The 21,079-nt window shown below is 42.4% G+C and overlaps 1 long non-coding RNA gene across 1 annotated transcript in view; it reads right to left on the reverse strand.

The window, feature by feature from the left end:
- Positions 1–1,590: 1,590 nt before the first annotated feature.
- LOC147697057 (uncharacterized) overlaps positions 1,591–21,079 on the reverse strand; it is a 58,709-nt gene continuing 39,220 nt past the window's right edge. Inside the window, exons 2-3 of the long non-coding RNA XR_015299137.1 lie at positions 11,394–11,546; positions 1,591–1,940 (exon numbers count right to left, since the gene is read on the reverse strand). This is a non-coding gene — a long non-coding RNA (uncharacterized LOC147697057). The remainder of the gene's footprint in view (positions 1,941–11,393; positions 11,547–21,079) is intronic.

Here is a 21,079-nt window from a genome sequence, read left to right on the forward strand (position 1 = left end):
GGCAGCTTACACCAAGCTTTCACATCAGCCTTCAAACGGAGAAGCGGAGGGAGCAAGTTGCGTTGATACCTAACAGCAGGATCAGGTGAGATATATATACCCAAATACTTGAAGCCGGAGGGCGAGACTTGTATCGGGCAGTTGCGCGGCACAAGTGGCGTATCGTCAGTGAGCGAATAGACACAGGACTTACTCCAGTTGATCACCAGTCCAGAGTTTCTGCCGAAGGAGCTAAGGACATCGAACAGTACCCCCAAAGATTTCCGAGGGGAGGTGAGATAAAGGAAAATATTGTCCGCATACAATGAGATGCGGTCTTCGAAGCCAGGGGACCACCGAATACCCTTAAGCGAAGGTTCCCACCGCAGCCAGGCGGCCAGGGGTTCCAGAGCCAAAGCAAAGAGCAGCCGGGACAGGGGGCACCCTTGTCGCGTACCTCTCCCGAGGACAAAAGAAGCCGAAACCCTACCATTAACGACCACCTGAGCCAGGGGCTCTTCATAAAGTAGCCAAACCCAGCTAATGAATATCGGACCAAAGCCAAATTTCGTCAGAGCCGCCCATAGGTACGGCCATTCCACGGTATCGAATGCCATGGTGGCATCTAGAGAAACCAAAATGGCCCGCTCACGTAACGTCTCCGCCCTCACCAGAACGCTGTGTAGACGACGTAAATTCAACGCAGTGTTGCGGGTTGGAATAAAGCCAGACTGATCCGGGTGCACCAAGTCCCCAATCACTGTAATCAATCGATTCGCTAACAGTTTTGCCAGGATCTTGGGTTCGGCATTGAGGAGTGAAATGGGTCTATAGGAAGTGCACAACTCACAGGGTTTCCCTTCTTTATGTATTACGGCTATAGATGCCAATCTCTGGTCTCGGGGAAGTGAGCCTTTCTCCCTGGACTCCATATACATCGAGCGAAAGTACTGCGCCATTTTGTTCGGACATGATCCAGCGTCACTGTAGAAATTCTGTCTCATATGCGTCACCAATCACTACCTAATACTCACCAAACTAATCAATAACTAGGCCCATGCAACCAGGACAGAATATCATGAAGCTGAATCATGTGGCCTAATTAATCACACTGTCTCATATATACATATTTACAACTGCAGTATAACATTTATATTCATGGATTTATCAAAGGAACATTAATTAGACCACTGAGGCCAATGGAAATATACTAATGGTAACGACTAAATAATCAAGACCAGCTTGACGTTTTAAGTCTTTTATTTTTAATATTCAAAATCTTTATTAGCTCATTTATTAATTCCAAGCATTTAATTTAATTAGTTTTATTCATTAAATCATTGGCTCAAAAGGTCTGGCACTTCAACATTGTATAGAATAATGAATTAGAATAATGAATTAAAGAAAACATCAACCCTATTCCCTAAGTTAGCTATCTGACCTGAAAAAGAAAACAATTTATTAAGCAAACATGCCTTACGTGTCCAAAGGAAAACGGAAAGCACTTCGCCCTCAGGAAACAGTCAGCCCGCTCCCTTCAAGAGGCCAGATTTTTATACCTTTGTTACTCACTAATCTAACTAGAAATGATATTTTTTAAAGAAAGCAGCAACCTAATTGGTTGACATCCATCAGACCACCGTGAGGCCAACGCATCAGTCTCTGTGACATCATTATGTAATTGTCCATTGACACGAAGCAACTTTGGCTTCCCAAAGTTGTAACATTTAACTAAAGTGCATATTCGTTTCCTCCAGGATTTTAGCCAAGCTGCCTCTACACGCTTCCTTGGCCTTGACGCTTTTACTTTCGGAGCTGTACTGAACGTCCATTGTTTGAGCTTCTGCACATTTCCGTGCGTGGAAGTTTTTCAATGACAACATCGTCTCTGTCACGCTCAGCTCCTTTTGTCAGGCCAACCAACTTTTTCATAGAACTAGGCCCCAAACCTTTCACTCGAGCTAGTATTTAAACAAACACAAAAAGGTGATTAATTCAAGTAAAATAAACCCTTCTGTTACCCACCCTACCATTGCTAATAATTAACCCATCACTAAATGTCACTCTTGCAAAAGCAAACAAATAAAGCAGCACATTTAATATCTACCATTCTTCATAATGTCCAGCTGGAATCTTTATGTATCTGAAAGAGTAAAAAGATGATCGAATAATACACAGACAAACAGTCACGACATAAGACAAACATATAAGCACACATAATGAAAGCACATGCCATAAAATGATCAGCCGCATTAATAGTGACAAGGACAATAGGACGAACAAGACAATATTAATCATGTTGTTACAAGACAAACTCGCAAATGCAACAAGAGCACATAACATTAGACCCGCGTGTTTGTGAGAATGCAATTTTACTCTAGGTTGAATTAATTAAACAAAATTGTGCAACAATTTATTAACAGATTAGTTCATGTTACAGAGAATTAATTTTGCGAGTCAGAATAAAATAATTTCTGAAACTCGCTCCATCAACTCCCTCATCTGGTGATTTAAAAATCACCAAACAACACCCAAAAATTTCAAGAAAATTTTGAACCCATTTTAGAGACATCACACTTTGAATTCTCTCTGTATTAGTCTCCCTAAAACCCTGTTTCTGCTGTCTGGTCATCTCTTTCAAACTGAGCCCTTCGCATTTCTTCTAACTCATATTCCTTATCCTGTTCCTTTCTGAGTTTGTAAATCCTCCTCTTTTCCTTCTGATGCTTCTTCCTCTTGTGAATCATGCAACTAATTTTTAGCAACATTATCACTATAATGATGACAATTACTGGATAGAGCACTTTGCCAATGATGGAGCTACCAACTTCCGAAAACCATTCTTTTATTGCCTCCATTCTTTTGCCTATTCGTTCTGTGAAACTTTCTTCTTCCGGGGGTTCTATTTCTGTGTGAAATTCAGTGATATTTTTAATAAGCGACTCTATATTCCGACTCTTGTCAGGAATATAAGTACAGCAATGCTGGACATGTAAGACCCCACAGACTCCTCCCTCTTTTGCAAGCAGAATGTCTAATGCAAGACAATTCTGCATAACCATGCTTCTGGTAGCAACAAGTTCTGTATTGACTAATTGAAAACTACTTGCAGTATCTGTTGACAATCTATCTACTTTTGTAGAAACCTTTCTGATTTTGATTGAATTCATGGTAATTCCTACCATAGGAATGACAGCACCAAAGATGTCTCCCAGGACTTCGGTAAAACTTTCTCTTTTGTACCTATTCAGATGTTCACCAAATTCAAGGGTACCCTTTTCATTTCTGTCAACATGAAAAAATTTTGGAAAAACTAATCCAAGATAACATGTCCCATACCAATGGTCTGGGAGGCTAAAATATGCTATATTGCCACAAATAAAATAAATTCCAGGAAAAATTGGATCCTTACCACCTTTAAATCCCAATCCCCCTATGATACGATAGGTATCCTCACATTGACTAGCACCCACAAAGAAGTTATCATAAAGAGTGTTATCTCTTCTAATGCAAAATTTACCACTAACTGGTTCATCTATGTGTATAGCAGCATTTGTGTTAACACCGTTAAGCTTAGCGTCCTCCATTTGCCAGTACTTTGACTTGACATGTTTAAGCATCTCATTTCTCTTGTAAACAGCCCTTCTCTCCTCAACCATGTTCAGGAAAGTCTTTTCTTCTGTTCTCATTTTGCATGTTAAATTATTTCTATAAGCATACTCATAGTTGAGTTCATTAGTAACTAAAAAGAATTCCCTCATCTGTTTCGCAGGTTTTACTTTATTCAAGCTATTTACAACTTTGAGATTCGCAAAAACCTCATCAAAGTCTGAATAATAATATTCCAGACGACCAGTTTGATAAAACAAGCTAGCAATTACACTGCAAGTAATGCCATAAGTGAGAGGTAACATATTATAAGTCACCCCCTCTGAAACAGAAGCAGGCAGCTTCACGCAAACATAACAATCTTTAAAATTCATTACTTTAACATATTCAGACAGAAGCCTTGAAAATGAATTGCTTGAGAAATCTCCAACAGATCTGTCTTGATGAATCTCTGGATCATGCTCAATAACTCTATTAGACTTGCCAGCATGTTTCTCATGTTTAGTCTCTGCCTTACTTGTTATATTAGTCTTGAGTTTTTGTTTGTCAATACCAAAAGGGTAAACGACAGCTAATATTAACCAAAGTAAAATTAATAAAACCACACAAATTGAAGTCATTTTGCAACATCTTCTCAGTATTGAACACCTTGAAGTATCTGATCTAGGCATTCTGAAAAACGATTTGAAAAACAAAAATTTAAAATAATGTGAATTAACTAAAAATAATGTGAATTAACTAAAATGTGAGTAAACTATTAAACTATAAACTATATCCCCCCTTTTAAATTTTTTTTTTTAGAATAAAACCCTAAACAGCTTTTCTTCGACCTTGTGTCACATAAATATGTGCTTTCCAACTAAACACAATTTATTCGACCTAAAGTCACCTAACACATTTTCTTCAGCCTTATGCCAGGAAACAAAACCCTTATCTAAAATTTGAACAATATCAATCTTTGTCACTGAGTTCTTCCAAATCTTCCTGACTACTGCTTTGCACCTCTACAATTGGTGGTATTATGATATAGGTCCACTCTGGCGACTTATACTTTTGGTTCGGCTTTATTACTCTTTTTGTCTTTCGAGTGATTACTTCAATCTTTTTATTCTCGTTTTTCTTATCAAAGTCACCCCCCTGACTAGAAATTTTGTTGATCTGCTCTTTTGATTTCTTCACCAGTTTGAATTTCAAATTATCTCCAGGCCAAATATCTCCTTTCCTCAGGTTTTTTTTCTTTGGCACGTTTTCATTACATTCAGCTTTCCAAGCTCTTTTTCTGAATTTTCTTATTTCAGATTCTTCATCCCTCTCATCAGTATCTGTATCTGAGACTTCAAATCTGTACCTAGGAACTTCTTTACTCAGCAGCTTCACTCCATTAGGAACAATATCCTTACAACTGGTACTTGGTAATTCATCCTCTTCTTCAGGAATCACCTTCAGCTTCCCAGTTTCAGGCTTCTTGCTCCTGTACACAGAGTTACTTCTTTGCTTTTCAATACTGGATTAGATTTTCTTCTTGCTCAGAATCTTCTGCTCCTGAATCTCCCTTTTCTTTTTGAGATTCTTTTTCTAGCAGGTCTTCATCAACACCTTGATTTCCAGCCTCGATATTCAGATCTTCTTCATTCAAGTTCTGATTCTCATCTATATTTTCTTGATGTTGATTTTCTTGTTGATCATCAGACTCAGGATCTTCTGGATCTCCTTCTGAATCTGAATCAGTTGTCACTTCACTGTCTTCGTCAGGAATTTCAGGAGGTGGTACACGAATTGTGTGGCTCGCATGCACCCACCTTTTCAACCCCTTACACTTGACAGCATTTGTTGTGACCAAAATCACTTGCCTTGCTTTTTGCCACCTTGGTACTAAACAGTTTCTTCTTCGATGGACTTTAGTCCTCACCCAGTCTCCAGGCAACAAATCATGCGCTTGCACTTTCTCCTTTGAGATTACATCTGTTCCCACCTGATGAAATACAGAATTAACTACATCAGAAAGATTCTGACAGTATTCAATGATTGCACTATCATTAATACTCAATAATTTGCCAACTGGAACAAATGCTTGCCTCATTACTCTACCCATTACAATATCATGGGGACTAAATGATTTGATTTGATAAAAATTTATAACGCGCAGAACAATAACCCGCAGGTATCAAGGCGCCTAACAATACCATCAGAAAATTGAGACATACATCCTTACACATAGGCTTGCAGAAAGAGGCGAGTTTTAAGGGCACTTCGGAATTTCTGTAGGGAAGGTAGAGACCTAAGGTCCAGAGGAAGATCATTCCACCATTTGGGAGCCTGGGTAGAGAAGGCCCTGCCACCCCACTTGGCTGTCCGTATGCGGGGAACTGTCAAGAGCGATTTCCCGGAGGAACGCAAATTCCTTCCGGGAATGTAGTGGGAGATGATGGAACCAACTCCCATAACGCTGTTTTTTGCAATGGCTCTATAGGTCATGCATAGGACTTTGAACCGTACTCGGTGTTCTACCGGTAGCCAGTGCAGCGTTTTCCTGGCCAACGTGGCCGAGGAGCGTCTGGGAACATCCAGAACAAATCTGGCTGTGGCATTCTGAACTACCTGTAAGCGCTGCAGGAGGCTCCTATTTAGCCCCGCATACAGCGCATTACAGTAGTCCAGACGTGAGCCAATGAGTGCAACAGCTATTTGCTTTCTGGACTGTAAAGAGAGGTATTTCCTGATCCTTCGCAGGGTGTGAATTAAGCCCCAACAGGTGGAGATGGTTCTACTCACCTGCCTGCCCATATCCAGGGCAGGGTCTATCATCACCCCAAGATTCTTAGCAGATGTTGTGGGGGAAGGGCACTCTCCTAGCGAATCAGGCCACCAGCTGGCTGACCAGATGTTCTCTCTCCCTCCAAAAACCATCACCTCAGTCTTCTCCCCATTCAGTTTGAGTGAATTCTGGATCATCCAATGACCAACCGCCTCCATACAGGATCTAAACTTGGAGGCAGTTTGTACATCTGAATGGGGAAGAGAGACGAGTATTTGGGTGTCATCTGCGTAAGAAACTACCTCCATCCCGAAAGTTCTTATTAGTCTGGCTAGTGGGGTCACGTAGATGTTGAATAGGGTCGGACTAAGGGCCAACCCTTGTGGGACCCCCACACAGCACTGGTCGGGATGGAGATAGGAACTCCCCCAGCTTGACTCTTTGTTCCCGCCCATCAAGGAAGGAAGTTAATAGATCTAGAGCTGCGTCCTTCACCCCCACATCCCTCAGGCAAGATGTAAGTACTGAGGGGGAGAGGGTATCGAAGGCCGCAGTTAGATCTAGTAGGACCAGGAGGGTGGTCTGGCCCCCATCCACTGTCGTGCGGATCTTATCAAGCACGATGGTGAGGGCCGACTCGGTAATATGTTCCCTCCTGAATCTGTGCTGGGAGGAGTCCAAGCAACCCGAGCTTTCCACAAAGGCAGCGAGATGCTTGTTTAGATGTGACTCTAGCATCTTCGCTGGAGCTGGGAGCAGCAAGATTGGACGGAAGTTTTTTAGAACTTCCGGATCAAGGGAGGCCTTCTTTAGCAGGGGTTTCACTACTGCGCTCTTCCACTCCGAGGGGAAGATACCGTCTCTCATAGCTAGATTCATTATTTCTAGCAGAGGAGGTAGGAAGGTCTCCCTACACTGCTTGATGATTTTCAATGGGCAGGTATCCAGGGGGAACCAGATTTGGTCTTATTAAGCAAGATCTCCAGATCCTGCAAAGATAGCGGGGGAAAGGAGTCCAGAGTGCATGATGGGGAGATGTCAATAGTGGTCATATTCATCTCAACCCGACCAGGGGGCACACTGGTACATGCTCTTCGCTCCTCGAGAGCCAGGTGGATGTCCTGTGTTTTGGTGTGAAAGAAGGAGGCAATCCTATCACATAGATCTTGCGATGGTACAACAGGGTCAGGGGCTTGTAGGTTGACTAAGGAATCAACGATTTTAAAAAGCTCCTTCGGCGAGGAGAGCGACGTTGTCAAGGCCACAAAGTGATCTTGTTTGGCCTGTACAATCTCAGCCTTGTATTTCCTGACAAGGAGTTTATAGGCTTCCTTGTTCTTAAGGTCCCAACTAGAGTGTCAGAGCCTCTCCTTCCTCCTCACTTCTTGCCTGAGGAGTCTAAGGGAATCTGAGAACCATGGGGCAGATGGTCTCTTTCTGGCTCGGCGGCGGGTCTGTACTGGGGCCAGTTCATTCAAGGCCTTAGTAGTGACCTGTTCGAAACGGCCAACCGCGGTCTGTACGCTGTCCAAGCCAGTAATAGAAAGGCTGGCAGCCCAGGGCGCAAAGGAGTCACTGCTGATATTCCTAAAATTTCTGGCAGTTTCCATTATGTGAATCCCTTTTTTAGGCCTGTCTTTTTCTCAGGAGTACTTCTCAATGACATCAGAACAAGTGGAAGAGCATCTGTCCACTTTACTCCTGTAGCTAGACACATTTTTGAAATTCTATTTTTGATAGTTCCATTTATTTGTTCAACAACACCTGATGCTTCTGGTCTGCATGCACAATGCAGCTTTTGCTCAATATTTAAAGCTTCAAAAATCAATTTCATCAATCTGTTTTCAAAATGGGTTCCGCAATCACTTTCAATGGTCACTGGAAATCCATACCTAGGTATGATCTCTCTCAAAAGCAATTTTGCCACAGTGACTGAGTCATTGTGACGAGTTGGGAAAGCTTCCACCCATCTTGAAAACAGACAAACAAACACAAGCACATATTTTAGCCTGTTGTGCATCGGCAGTTCAATGAAATCCATCTGTAACCTGGTAAAAGGACCACCCTCCCGTCCTATGGTTCCCATGCTTACAACAGTTTTCCTATTCGGATTCATCTGTTGACAGGTCAAACATCTTTGGCAAAGTGACTCTGCAATGATTCTAAATTTTGGACTGAACCATGTTTCTCTGAATAGTCTAATCATAGAATCTCTCCCTAAATGCCCTGGACCATGGTACATCCGTGCCATGTCAGCAATCATGCAGTCTGGCATAACAGGCCTTCCATCTGTGTAAACCCAAACTCCATCTTCCCCTCGCTGTCTGCATTCTTTTTTTAACCATGTGTTTTTCTCTTCATCATCTGCCTCATCCTGTAATTCTTTTACCTCCTGCCATGTTTCAACTACAGAAATTAGCATGAGAGAATTCAACGTGTGACTTTTGTCTTTTTCCCGATTGATTGAATAATTGTTCTTTTCGCAGTACTTTGCGATTTCGTCTGCATAGGCGTTGCCTTTAGTGATGTAATCTTCTCCTTTCCTATGAGCCGCACATTTGACAATAGCAATATGCTCTGGTAACTGAATGCCATCGATCAATCTCTTGATCAATTTTGCATTTCGGATTGGCGTACCAGCAGAGGTTAAATAACCTCTTTGAGACCATAGCTGTCCATAGTCATGAACTACACCATATCCATACTGACTATCAGTCACTATGGTTACCTTTTTTGCCAGCTGCTTTTTCACAAGCTCGAATTAGACCAATTAGCTCTGCAATTTGAGCAGAACGAATTCCGTCAAGAGGTGAACCTTCAACAACATCCGAAACTGTACACACAGAATATGCTGCTCTCAGAATCCCTTCATCAGTTCTCAAACAGGACCCATCCACAAAGTACACTAAATCTGATTCAGGCAAAGGAACATCTTTTATGTCCTGTTGTGGTTTTGTACAGTAATCTACAACATCCAGGCATTCATAATCAATGTCATTTTCATTATTTACCTCAGTAACGACTCCATCTGGCAACAGTGTGGAGGGATTCAAGTCCACGCATCTCGCAATTGATACGTTATCTGATCCCAGAATTGTTTTCTCATATTTTGTCAGTCTACTACTTGTCAAATGTTGAGTTTTACTTCTGGTAAGAAGAATTTCAACTGAATGAGGTACATATACTTTTACAGGAAATCCCATAATGATACCCTCACTTTGTTCAAGACTTACACTTGTTGCAGCCACTGCTTTTAAGCAACCTGGCAAAGCTTTTGCAACAGGATCCAAAACAGTTGAGAAATATGGAATTGGCTTTCTCAGTTTTCCATGTCTCTGTATCAAAACAGACAATGCACATCCTTCCCTTTCACTACAGTACAGTTCAAATTATTTCTCATAATCTGGCATACCCAGAGCTGGAGCTTCACATAAGCTCTTTTTTAATTGTTCAAAAGCTTCTAGTTCCATTTTTGACAATCTGATTTGATCTTTTATGTCTGCTTTTGTTAGTCTCTGAAGTGGCTTTGCAATTACTGAAAATCCACTAATTCATTGTCGACAGTAACCAACCATTCCCAGAAACATTCTGACCTGTCTTTGTGTTGTCGGTGGCTGAATTGCTCGAATCATTTTATTCTTTCAACTGTCACTTTTCTTGTTCCTTTTGCAATTCTGTGACCAAGATACTTTACTTCTTGTTTACAAAACTGCAATTTTGCAGGTGACACTTTATGTCCCTCATCTGCCAAACGATTTAAAAGAGTAATGGTATCAGTCACACAATTTTCTCGTGTTTTTTCTGCCACAAGCAAATCATCAATGTACTGTACCAGTGTGGAATTACCAGGCAATATCAGATCTTCCAGAGACTTCTTTAATAACTGATTAAAGATAGATGGACTCTCAGTATACCCTTGTGGGATACGACACCATGCTAGGATGCAATTCTGGAACCTGAAAGCAAACATTTGCTGGCTTTCTGGATGCAATGGAACTGTAAAGAAGGCATTACACAAGTCAATGACTGTGTACCATTCTGCATCATGCGGAATCTGGTAAAGAATTACCGCAGGGTTTGGAACAATTGGGCAACATGGAACAACAATTTGGTTAATTTTTCTCAGGTCCTGAACAATTCTATATGTTCCTTTTGGCTTTTTAATACCCATAATCGGTGAATTACATGGGCTGCTCTCAATTTCTTTTAGCACACCTTGACTTATGAATTTTTCAATGACTGGAATGACACCTTCAATTGTCTCAGCTTTCATTTTGTATTGAGGAACATTTGGAAAATCTATTCCCTGCTTTACAGTAATTTTTACTGGGTCTACATTTTTCATAAGACCCATGTCATTTCCTGTTAAGTCCCAAATTGCTGGATTAACTGGCTTTTTGAGCTCTTCTGGCAAATCATTTTTATCAAAAACAGGAAACAGTAATGTCTTTTCTTCATCAACCATTAACATTGTCAATTTATAAAGCCCATCTTCTTCTGATGTTTGCATTTCAATGCCATCTGGTGAGCAATATATCTTGCAATTCATTTTGCACAATATATCACGACCCAACAGATTCACAGGACTGCTGTCACAAACTAGAAATCTGTGTTTATCTTTGTAGTTCCCTATTTCCACTTTAACTGGTTCTGTTAAACTTGTTTTAATTTGCTGATTACCTACACCTACAACTTGCATGGACTCACCAGAGAGAGGAAGATTTTCTATTTCTGCTGATCTAACAGTAGAACGGGTAGCACCTGTATCCACAAGGAAAGTGATATCAACGTCATTCACTTTCCCATTTACAAATGGACCAGACTGATCTACCTCAAGAGTGGGTCCAAGCACACACTCTTCTTCCTCTCTCAGGCACCGTCATGAGTAATCTTCTGATGAATCACTCTCTTCTTTATCTTTCAGCCAAAATTGAGAAGCGTTTGACATGTTAACTTTTGGCACATTATTTACCAAATTACCTCCACAGAAACCTGTTTCAGGTGAAAAACTCTAAGCATTAGCACTATTAGGGAATGGTGCTTGTGGTACCTGACTCTGCTGAATTTGGCTCTGCTGTATCTGGCTCTGCTGAATCTGGCTCTGCTGATTTGCTATCTGTCGCTGTAGCTGTCGCTGCTGACTTAACTTGTTTAACTGTTGCTGTAGCTGTTGCTGTTGCTGCTGATTTAACTCACACTGCACCTGTGGATTCAATTAATTATTTTTAAAATTTCTGGGCGGGTATTCACACTCGCGCTTCCAGTGTCCAATCTCGCCGCAAATTAAAACATGGGAGCTTCTGTTTAAGCTCTTCAACATTTACATTAAATTTAGGCTCGTTATTATTATTAAAATTATTCTTGAATTTGCCTTGATTCTGCTGCTGCATAGAAGCTAACTGCTGTTGTTGCTGCTCTGCTACCTTCACTTGTGCCCACATTGCTTTTTCCTTGAGATTTTTCTGCTTTGCATCTATCTCATCACTACAATATTTTGCCTTTCTCAGGATGTCATCAACTGAAAGTGATTTCAAGCACACAATCCCGTTTCTAATCATATCGGCAGTTTCAGGTCTCAGGCCATAAACAAATCTGTAAATAAAGTGGCTCATGTCCTTTTCACTTAATTTTTCGTAGCCACTGTACTGTTTGAAGACTAACAGTAACCTTTCATAAAATGAATGAAGCGATTCTTTTGGTTCCTGGTTTGTTCTGTCAATTTTAACCCAGTCCACTTCTTTCGGGGGAATTTTCCCTTTCAGCCAGTAAATTACCTTATTTTAAATGTCCATGACATCTTTTGATGGGGCACCTGTAATTGGGTCTCGGGCAGGTTCTTCTTTTGTCCAATCCACAGAAATTTTGCATTCTGTCCAAAGATCTGATGGGACAACAATATCAAAAAATCCATCCAGATCAATCCACAGAACTTTTGACACTTTTATAAATCTGTCTACCTGTCGATACCACTCAACTGGCTTCTCTCTCAAATGAGGGAAATCGCTGGTAAACAACAGAATATCCTGTCTGGACCAAGGAACATGTACATATCCTCCTCCTGCTATTTCCCTCATTGGAAATTCTGAAACCACTTCATTTTTCAACCTTTTATCCTGTTCTTTATTCTTTGACCATTTTATTCTCCATTTACCTAATTCGCCTAATTTTCTGAGAAAACGTATTAATTCTTTTATATGGGCCATTCTTCCAGCATTGAGATTGTCAATATCTCTTTCAGAAAAATCCACTCTGTTGTGTTTCTGTAAATGTTTCTGTTTACTCAAATCAATTTCTAATTCAGCAGCCATTTCTTCCAGTTGTTCATACCTATTTTTCGTTTTCCACTGAATACTTTTACAGATAAAAAGGAGTTCATCATCCTGATACAATTTCAAATTGTCAGTACCAATTGTGCCAATTATTAATTCCTCCAAATCAGCTTTTAATTTTGCAACATCAAGCTTTTTATAATCAGGAGCTTCAGGAGACAATACATTTTGAGATAAATCTATTCTGTTTAAACTCTTCTCTGACAGACCTGAATCTGATTCTGCCACAGATGGTGTTTGCGAACCTGACAGACTTCCATTTAAAGTTAAATTTGGCATCATAGATTTTTCCCTATGTATCTCTGAAAGTTTCGAATAAATTCTCTCAGCCACTTTTTGAATCTCTGCATTTAATGGAACTGTCAAGGCAGAATGTCTCCTTGATCGAAAACTGGTACCACAGGACCAATAGTTACTGGTACTGTTACTGCTTCCATGCTTTTTGTCAATTGTTGAATTAAATCTTCCTTTGCTTTATTGTAACTAGAAATTTCCTGAATGTCAGCAGTTATTCTTTCCTGATTTCTTACAAAATTATTTTCCTGTTGGGGAAATCTATTTTCTCTAGGTGTACTACAATTATTTACTGACCCTACTCTTTCAGGTAATTTAAAAAATCTGGGAGAACCTTCCTCAGTTTCCCTAGGAGGTGCACTTGGAGAAGTTCCTGTAGAAACTCTCGGGGTAGATTGAGAACCTGCTTGATAAGGTGGCGGTTTGCGTTTAGTAGCATAAATGTCTTCTAAAACTGCATCATCCAATTCATCATCAAGTCTTTTTCCAGCTTTCTTTTGTTCTAGATATTCAGTAATCATTATTCTCACTGGATATAAACCATCATACATATCTGCCTTTCTCCAGCATCTCACTTTGTCTTCATGTGTTTCTCTATTTAGAATATACTTAGAATTTCTAGGTGCCAAGCATTTGCTTTCACGCTCAAGTTCCATCATCTCAACCTCCCATTCAACCAGTGCCTCAAATTGTGTAGGTCTAGGCTTTGGCACAAGATCCATCATTTTTCCTCTCAAGTTTCTCAAAACTTTCATATTAAATGACCCATCTTCCGGCCAAGCTAATACGCCATCGTTTTTAGTATAATGCATCCAATTGTCAAACCAAATTACAGTATGATAGCCATATTCACCTTCCATATAGGCTGCGGGTGTTTTGTACTTATGAAGTAATTTACCACAACGCGTTTCAATTTTCTTATCAGGTTTAAACAAATTTTTCACTTTCTGAAACCATGAAGGCTTTTTTATCTCACTATCGTTCCAATAACTCATGTTTTAAATCAAAATTGTTTATTCCGTAAGCTTCGAAATGTTCTCTTGGTGTTCCGCTATTCCAGCCAATCCGTGCGCGAAAGACACCAACAAGTCAATCAGGTTAAGCCACGTCACCACCTTGCTCCACCAATAGAAATACAGTATTCAGAACTGACCAATCTGGTACCAGCTCGTCACTATCACGTGAACCAATCAGTGCGCTTTCTGTGACGTATGTTAGCCAATCACAGCGCGAACCGAAATGACGTATGCTGCCGCTGCAGCTTCTCTGCGTGTTACTCCGTAAACTCACCCCTCCTTCACGAAACTTTTTCACAGCGCCATTTTAAACCATACTTTCCAATGAATTTTAATTAGTAACTACAAATAAACAAACCACTTGCCTGTTTCGCTAATAAAGTGATAGTTTTCAAACATTCAGAACTCTTTCTCCGCATAAAATAGACGACGCTATTTCTATACGATCATTCGTGCATTCATACGAAACCCCTAATCATTCACACACAAGATCTTGGCAGGACTTGAACCAACCACAGAAAACGTCAAACGTTAATAAGAATAGACGACGCTATCTCACCCTTCTCTCAAGCTTGGATAAATCCTATTATTCTTTTCACAAAAAGTTTTAAAACAGGCTCACCAGGTCCCTATGCTTAATGCTACGATTTCATAGGCAATCCTCACTATAACATTCAACCAGTCACATCGAAGGTCCCTAAACTTGGGTTGTACGTCCACAACACGTGATATATTCTATACCACAAATTTTGAAACAGAGCAAATGCACTGTGTAACTTTTCTAGTCACACTACTCTTTGCCGGCAAATAACCAGGAATTTTTCACACTGCTGGAAAAAATCCTTTCGACTACATACAACAAGTGAACAAACCTACCAACATTTTTTAGACATGTATCCTATGTAAATTACATGTAACATGTATGTTACCATAGTAACCGGAATCTGCTACCAAAAGAATTGATCCAGCGTCACTATAGAAATTCTGTCTCATATGCGTCACCATTCACTACCTAATACTCACCAAACTAATCAATAACTAGGCCCATGCAACCAGGACAGAATATCATGAAGCTGAATCATGTGGCCTAATTAATCACACTGTCTCATATATAAATATTTACAACTGCAGTATAACATTTATATTCATTGATTTATCAAAGGAAAATTAATTAGACCACTGAGGCCAATGGAAATATACTAATGGTAACAACTAAATAATCAAGACCAGCTTGACATTTTAAGTCTTTTATTTTTAATATTCAAAATCTTTATTAGTTCATTTATTAATTCCAAGCATTTAATTTAATCAGTTTTATTCATTAAATCATTGGCTCAAAAGGTCTGGCACTTCAACATTGTATAGAATAATGAATTAGAATAATGAATTAAAGAAAACATCAACCCTATTCCCTAAGTTAGCTATCTGACCTGAAAAAGAAAACAATTTATTAAGCAAACATGCCTTACGTGTCCAAAAGGAAAACGGACAGCACTTCGCCCTCAGGAAACAGTCAGCCCCGCTCCCTTCAAGAGGCCAGATTTTTATACCTTTGTTACTCACTAATCTAACTAGAAATTATATTTTTTAAAGAAAGCAGCAACCTAATTGGTTGACATCCATCAGACCACCGTGAGGCCAACGCATCAGTCTCTGTGACATCATTATGTCATTGTCCATTGACACGAAGCAACTTTGGCTTCCCAAAGTTGTAACATTTAACTAAAGTTCATATTCGTTTCCTCCAGGATTTTAGCCAAGCTGCCTCTACACACTTCCTTGGCCTTGACGCTTTTACTTTCGGAGCTGTACTGAACGTCCATTGTTTGAGCTTCTGCACATTTCCGTGCGTGGAAGTTTTTCAATGACAACATCGTCTCTGTCACGCTCAGCTCCTTTTGTCAGGCCAACCAACTAGGCCCCAAACCTTTCACTCAAGCTAGTATTTAAACAAACACAAAAAGGTGATGAATTCAAGTAAAATAAACCCTTCTGTTACCCACCCTACCATTGCTAATAATTAACCCATCACTAAATGTCACCTTTGCAAAAGCAAACAAATAAAGCAGCACATTTAATATCTACCATTCTTCATAATGTCCAGCTGGAATCTTTATGTATCCGAAAGAGTAAAAAGATGATCGAATAATACACAGACAAACAGTCACGACATAAGACAAACATATAAGCACACATAATGAAAGCACATGCCATAAAATGATCAGCCGCATTAATAGTGACAAGGACAATAGAACGAACAAGACAATATTAATCATGTTGTTACAAGACAAACTCGCAAATGCAACAAGAGCACATAACATTAGACCCGCGTGTTTGTGTGAATGCAATTTTACTCTAGGTTGAATTAATTATACAAAATGTGCAACAATTTATTAATAGATTAGTTCATGTTACAGAGAATTAATTTTGCGAGTCAGAATAAAATAATTTCTGAAACTCGCTCCATCAGACACAACTTATACAGCTCGATAGGTATGCCGTTCGGGCCTGTGGCCTTCCCGGAGCGAATGGATCGAATAGCGAGCGCTACTTCATCGGTGGAAAAATCTACCTCCATAAACTCTCTGTCAGAGTCGGACAAGCTAGGCAAAGTGATATCCCTGAGCAAAAGATGCGTGTTCGCCTCCGGCCGATCAGAGATCGGTGCATACACCGCTTGGAAGTGACAGGCAAACTCTTCCACGATCTCCAGTTGATCCACCACACGTACACCATCCACACGTTCGACAACCGGCACCACTCGATTCAGTCTTTCTTTCTTGTCCAACCATGCAATCAACTTCCCGGCCTTGTCACCCACATAATACAAACGGCCCTGTTGCTCCCGACTCATAGCTTTCGCAGCATTCGTCACCACGGCTTTATAGTCAGATTGTTTCAGTCGCAAAACATGTATCTTGTCTCGCGTGACCCCCGTCTCAAGGTCTGCTTCTAAAGCAGGGATGTCAGATTCCAACTGCTCAACCTCCTCATTGTGGCGTTTCTTTGAACTGGCAATCAGCGATAGCGTCTGACCCCGAATAACAGTTTTAAAAGCTTTCCACAGGGACACAGACGAGGACACCGATCCCTCATTCTCAGCAAAGTAATGGTCAATTGCCTTAACCACCCCAGCCCTGGTCTCCGGAAGACGGAGATGCCAGGGATTGATCGGGGCGACCCGGCCCCCGGAGCCCAGATGGAGATCAATGAATATCCACAAAGGGGAGTGATCCGAGATGCCTCTGGGCAAGTGTCGGACCTCTCTCACGGATACAGCCTGGGCTGCAGGCATGAGGATTTAATCAAGCCTAGCCAAGCTCCCATGTGCCCCAGAGTGGAAGGTGTACTGAGACTGCCCGGGGTGAAGCATCCGCCAACAATCAACCATGCCAAACGTTTCCAAGAAGCCACCAAGGCCGGACTGCGACTGCGTGAGGGCCCTGGGAGGATGACTATCCACCAAGCCGTCAGCAACCGAGTTAAAATCACCTCCAACCACCAAAATCCCCTCGGGAAGTCCCAACACCAGTTTCCCCAGGTCGGCAAAGGTGGTGGTCTGCAGGCCCGGGGGAACGTATACTGAGAGGATGGAGATCGCCTTCCCTTCCCACCTTCCGATAATGGCCGCATACCGCTCCCTATCGTCTACTACCGTGTCATCAATCTCCAGGGGGAGGGAATTTCGGACCATAACACCGGTCCCTCTGGATCCCGAGGTGAACCCTGAGTGTGCAGTCAACCTGTAACCCCTCCTATTCATAGCATGGAACGTGTTCCCCACCAAGTGTGTTCCCTGCAATAGTACAATATCTGGTGAATGGCGTTTCAAGTATTGAAGTACGATCCCCCGTTTTATCTTGTCCCCCAAGCCGTTGACATTCCAACTTATAACTCTCAGCCCCCTATCCCCCATTCCATAAGTATTGGCAGGGCCCCCCAAACCCTGTGAAGGAAACACAGATCACAATATGCGACAGTTTGCAGCCTCTGAAACAGTGCAAACAGAAAGAAAGAACCCCCCCTCCCCCAAAATGTCCCACACACACATCCCCCCACCCTGCACCGCTGCGAAAACACAAAAAACCACCCCAATTTGCAGTGTGCCTGTCGCCCTACCCTAGAAAACTATTCTACAAGAAGAAAAAGGATCACCCCAGGAGGAGGACAAGTCCCCATGCCCCCGCCGCCCCAGGGTTAGTGTCATGAAAATGTCAGTGACCCAAAAAAGAAAACGAACCACCGCAACGTGGTACGGCAGTTACACATGCCGATTTCCTTACTCCTCCTGGTCCTCCTGGCCTCCCTCTGCGCCCTTGGACTGCTCCGCAGTGTCCCGCTGCATCGACAAAGTGTCTAACCAGTCACTAACCACCCCTGGCATATCAAAAAATAACACACGCTCATTATGTTCGATACGTAATCGGGCAGGGAAGAGCATGGCATATTTCATGCCCAAATCTCTCAGTCTACGCTTCACTCCGGTAAATCCCAATCTCTGTTTCTGCACCGATTGAGTGAAGTCGGGGTAGAAGCTGATGGATGCATTCTCAAATTTGGTGGGGCCATTGGTCCTCGAAGCCTGCAAGATGGCGTCCCTGTCCCTGAAGTTAAAGATCCTCGCAATGATGGGTTGTGGTGTAGCACCCTGTGTGCGTCGTCCACCCGGAACTCTATGGGCGCGCTCCACCTCGAAAAAGTTACTTAGGCCCTTGGGGGCGAGATAGTTCAGAATCAGGTCCTCCACAAGGAGATCTGTTGATTGATCGGCTGAGGACTCCGGAACTCCGACAATGCGAATGTTATTTCGCCTAGCACGGCTTTCAAAATCCTCGAGCCGGCGGGCAAACTGTTCATTCGAGGTTCGTAGGGTCCGGACCTCGGTCTGGAGATCCGAAACGTCGGTGGTGAGACTGGCAGCTTTGATGTCCAGCATATTGACTCTCTTGTTTGTCTTAGCCAAATCCGCCCTAATCAAACTGACATCCACTGCCACTGTGTCAATTTTAGCAGCCAAAGTCTCATATTGTTGGCCCATGGATGACTTCACGCTCGCGATGGCGCCCATCACATCTCGAAGAGTCAGCTCCTCCGTTTCAGGGGGGCCTCCACCAAGGTCCTCAGAAGTTTTGCAAGTTCCGCTGGGTGAACCCTTGTGGCGCGCAAAGCGGTCCATAATGGTAGTTTGGGTAATGCCACCCCGAGATGTGTTCTTAGTTATCCGCTTGTCGCTATCAGGCTTGCCCGCCATGGTAGTCTGCGCGCCCCTTGGGGGCCTTTGGGACCCGGTGAGAATGGCTCCCGACGGAGAGAAGCAGCAAGAAATCAAAGTGCAGGGCGCCGGTGAAGAGCAATTAAGCAAGTGAGCACACGGGCCAGCTAGATCAAGAGACAGTCATCTCCCAGCCGTTTTGGGCGGGGAAAACCGAAACCGAAAGTAGGCCCCGGACAGCGATCCCTTCCACACGCCGTTGTTGTTCAATTACTCTCGGGGTATTCCAGATGCCCAAGTCCCTGGATGTCGCACAGTGTAGGCCTCCAGGCTTCAGGACGGAGTATTTCAGGTGTCCGGCATCCGATTCAAATTTCGAAAAAGGCCATCTAGGTCAGGAGAGTCTCAGCTACAACAACCCATAGTCAGAAACAGGATACGTGACAGGATAGATGGCTTTTTCCTTTTTAAGAGTCTCAGAGTACCAGGAAGCTGAGCTGACCGAGTCCCGCGTCTGTATTACTTTAAAAGGCACAATAATGTTTAGAGGGTCTTCAATAGAGGCCTCCCATTTATCTAAGGCCCTGTCACTTTCCTCTTCCATCACAGACCCCCCAATTTGAATATTTAGGTGGCGGTACCCGGGGCATGTGGGGGGGCTTGAGCCCCCCCACACAGGCTTTTTTTTTTTAAAGCCCCGGTGGGTGGCAGTTCCCGGGGCTGCGGGGGGGGGAACAGTGTGCCCCCCGCAACTATGAATACTTTGCCCCGGGGGGTGGCGGTCCCCGGGGCAGTGTGAATGGGATTGGGCCCCTCCACACTTTTTTTTTTAGCATGACCCCGGGACTTGGCCCCCACGGGGGCTAATTATCTTCGAAGCGCGGGAGCCAGCGCTTCGTTTTTCTTTTTCACAGCAGAATCCGCGCACCCTGTGTGGACTTTGCTGTTTACATTTTTTTTTTAAAGACTTTGGGATCTGGGGGTCCTTGTGGGACCCCCTAAGCAGGCCTAGTGGGTCAGGGTGTTTTTACCCTGCCCCCTTTTTGCGTTTTGCACACTTTTTTCAAGGATTTCTTGTGCCTTGGTTCTACCGAGGCACAAAATGGCTGCCAACACTTCCTGGTTTGGAGTGTTGACAGCCAGTTGTTAGCCAATTAGCATGCAGCTCGTGCTCGGGAGGGTGCATGCAGGGTGTGCTCAGGATGCGCGGATCCACCCCGGCCATAGATATATATGTGATTTTACTTTTGATTTTCTCATCAACTACTGAACAGATTTTACACCATTTAACAAAAATGCACGAGTCTGAACTAAGGACTACTTCTTTGCCAAATATGGTGTAATTCCGTTCAGCAGTTCGGGCTCTAGCTGCGACTAAATGTTCCTATAGAAAATTTAATAGGGAAAACACGTTTTGGGACCCCCTTTTTTCTCTGCCCTCGCTTGACGAATCACCCCAAGGCTTTCAGGATAGGGGTGGACCGGAGCTGGCCAAAAGTTTTGAAAATTTTGCGAAGATTCTTCAACCTGCGCTCAAAGTTATTGGGAATAGAATGTTGCAGATTTCCTATGGAAAATAGGTCCTAACTATAACTACCTATTGGCAACCGCCAGTAAGTTTTATATATATATATATATATATATATTTATATATATATATATATATATATATATATATATATATGTAACAGAAGTCCACTCCCCAATCAAATCTTCCATGTTTGCGGGTTAAGAAGGAGACGGGCCGCCACTCCTGTGCAATTATGAGCATGTAAGGAACTTCATCTTTATTTATGTTACTCCAGAAAGGACCAATGGTTTCCTCCTCCTTACTTCAGTTGGGTTCCCATTGAGCAATTGCGACATACATTATGCTGTTTTTATG

Source organism: Lissotriton vulgaris, chromosome 8, assembly GCF_964263255.1.
Source record: "Lissotriton vulgaris chromosome 8, aLisVul1.2, whole genome shotgun sequence".
NCBI lineage: Eukaryota > Metazoa > Chordata > Amphibia > Caudata > Salamandridae > Lissotriton > Lissotriton vulgaris.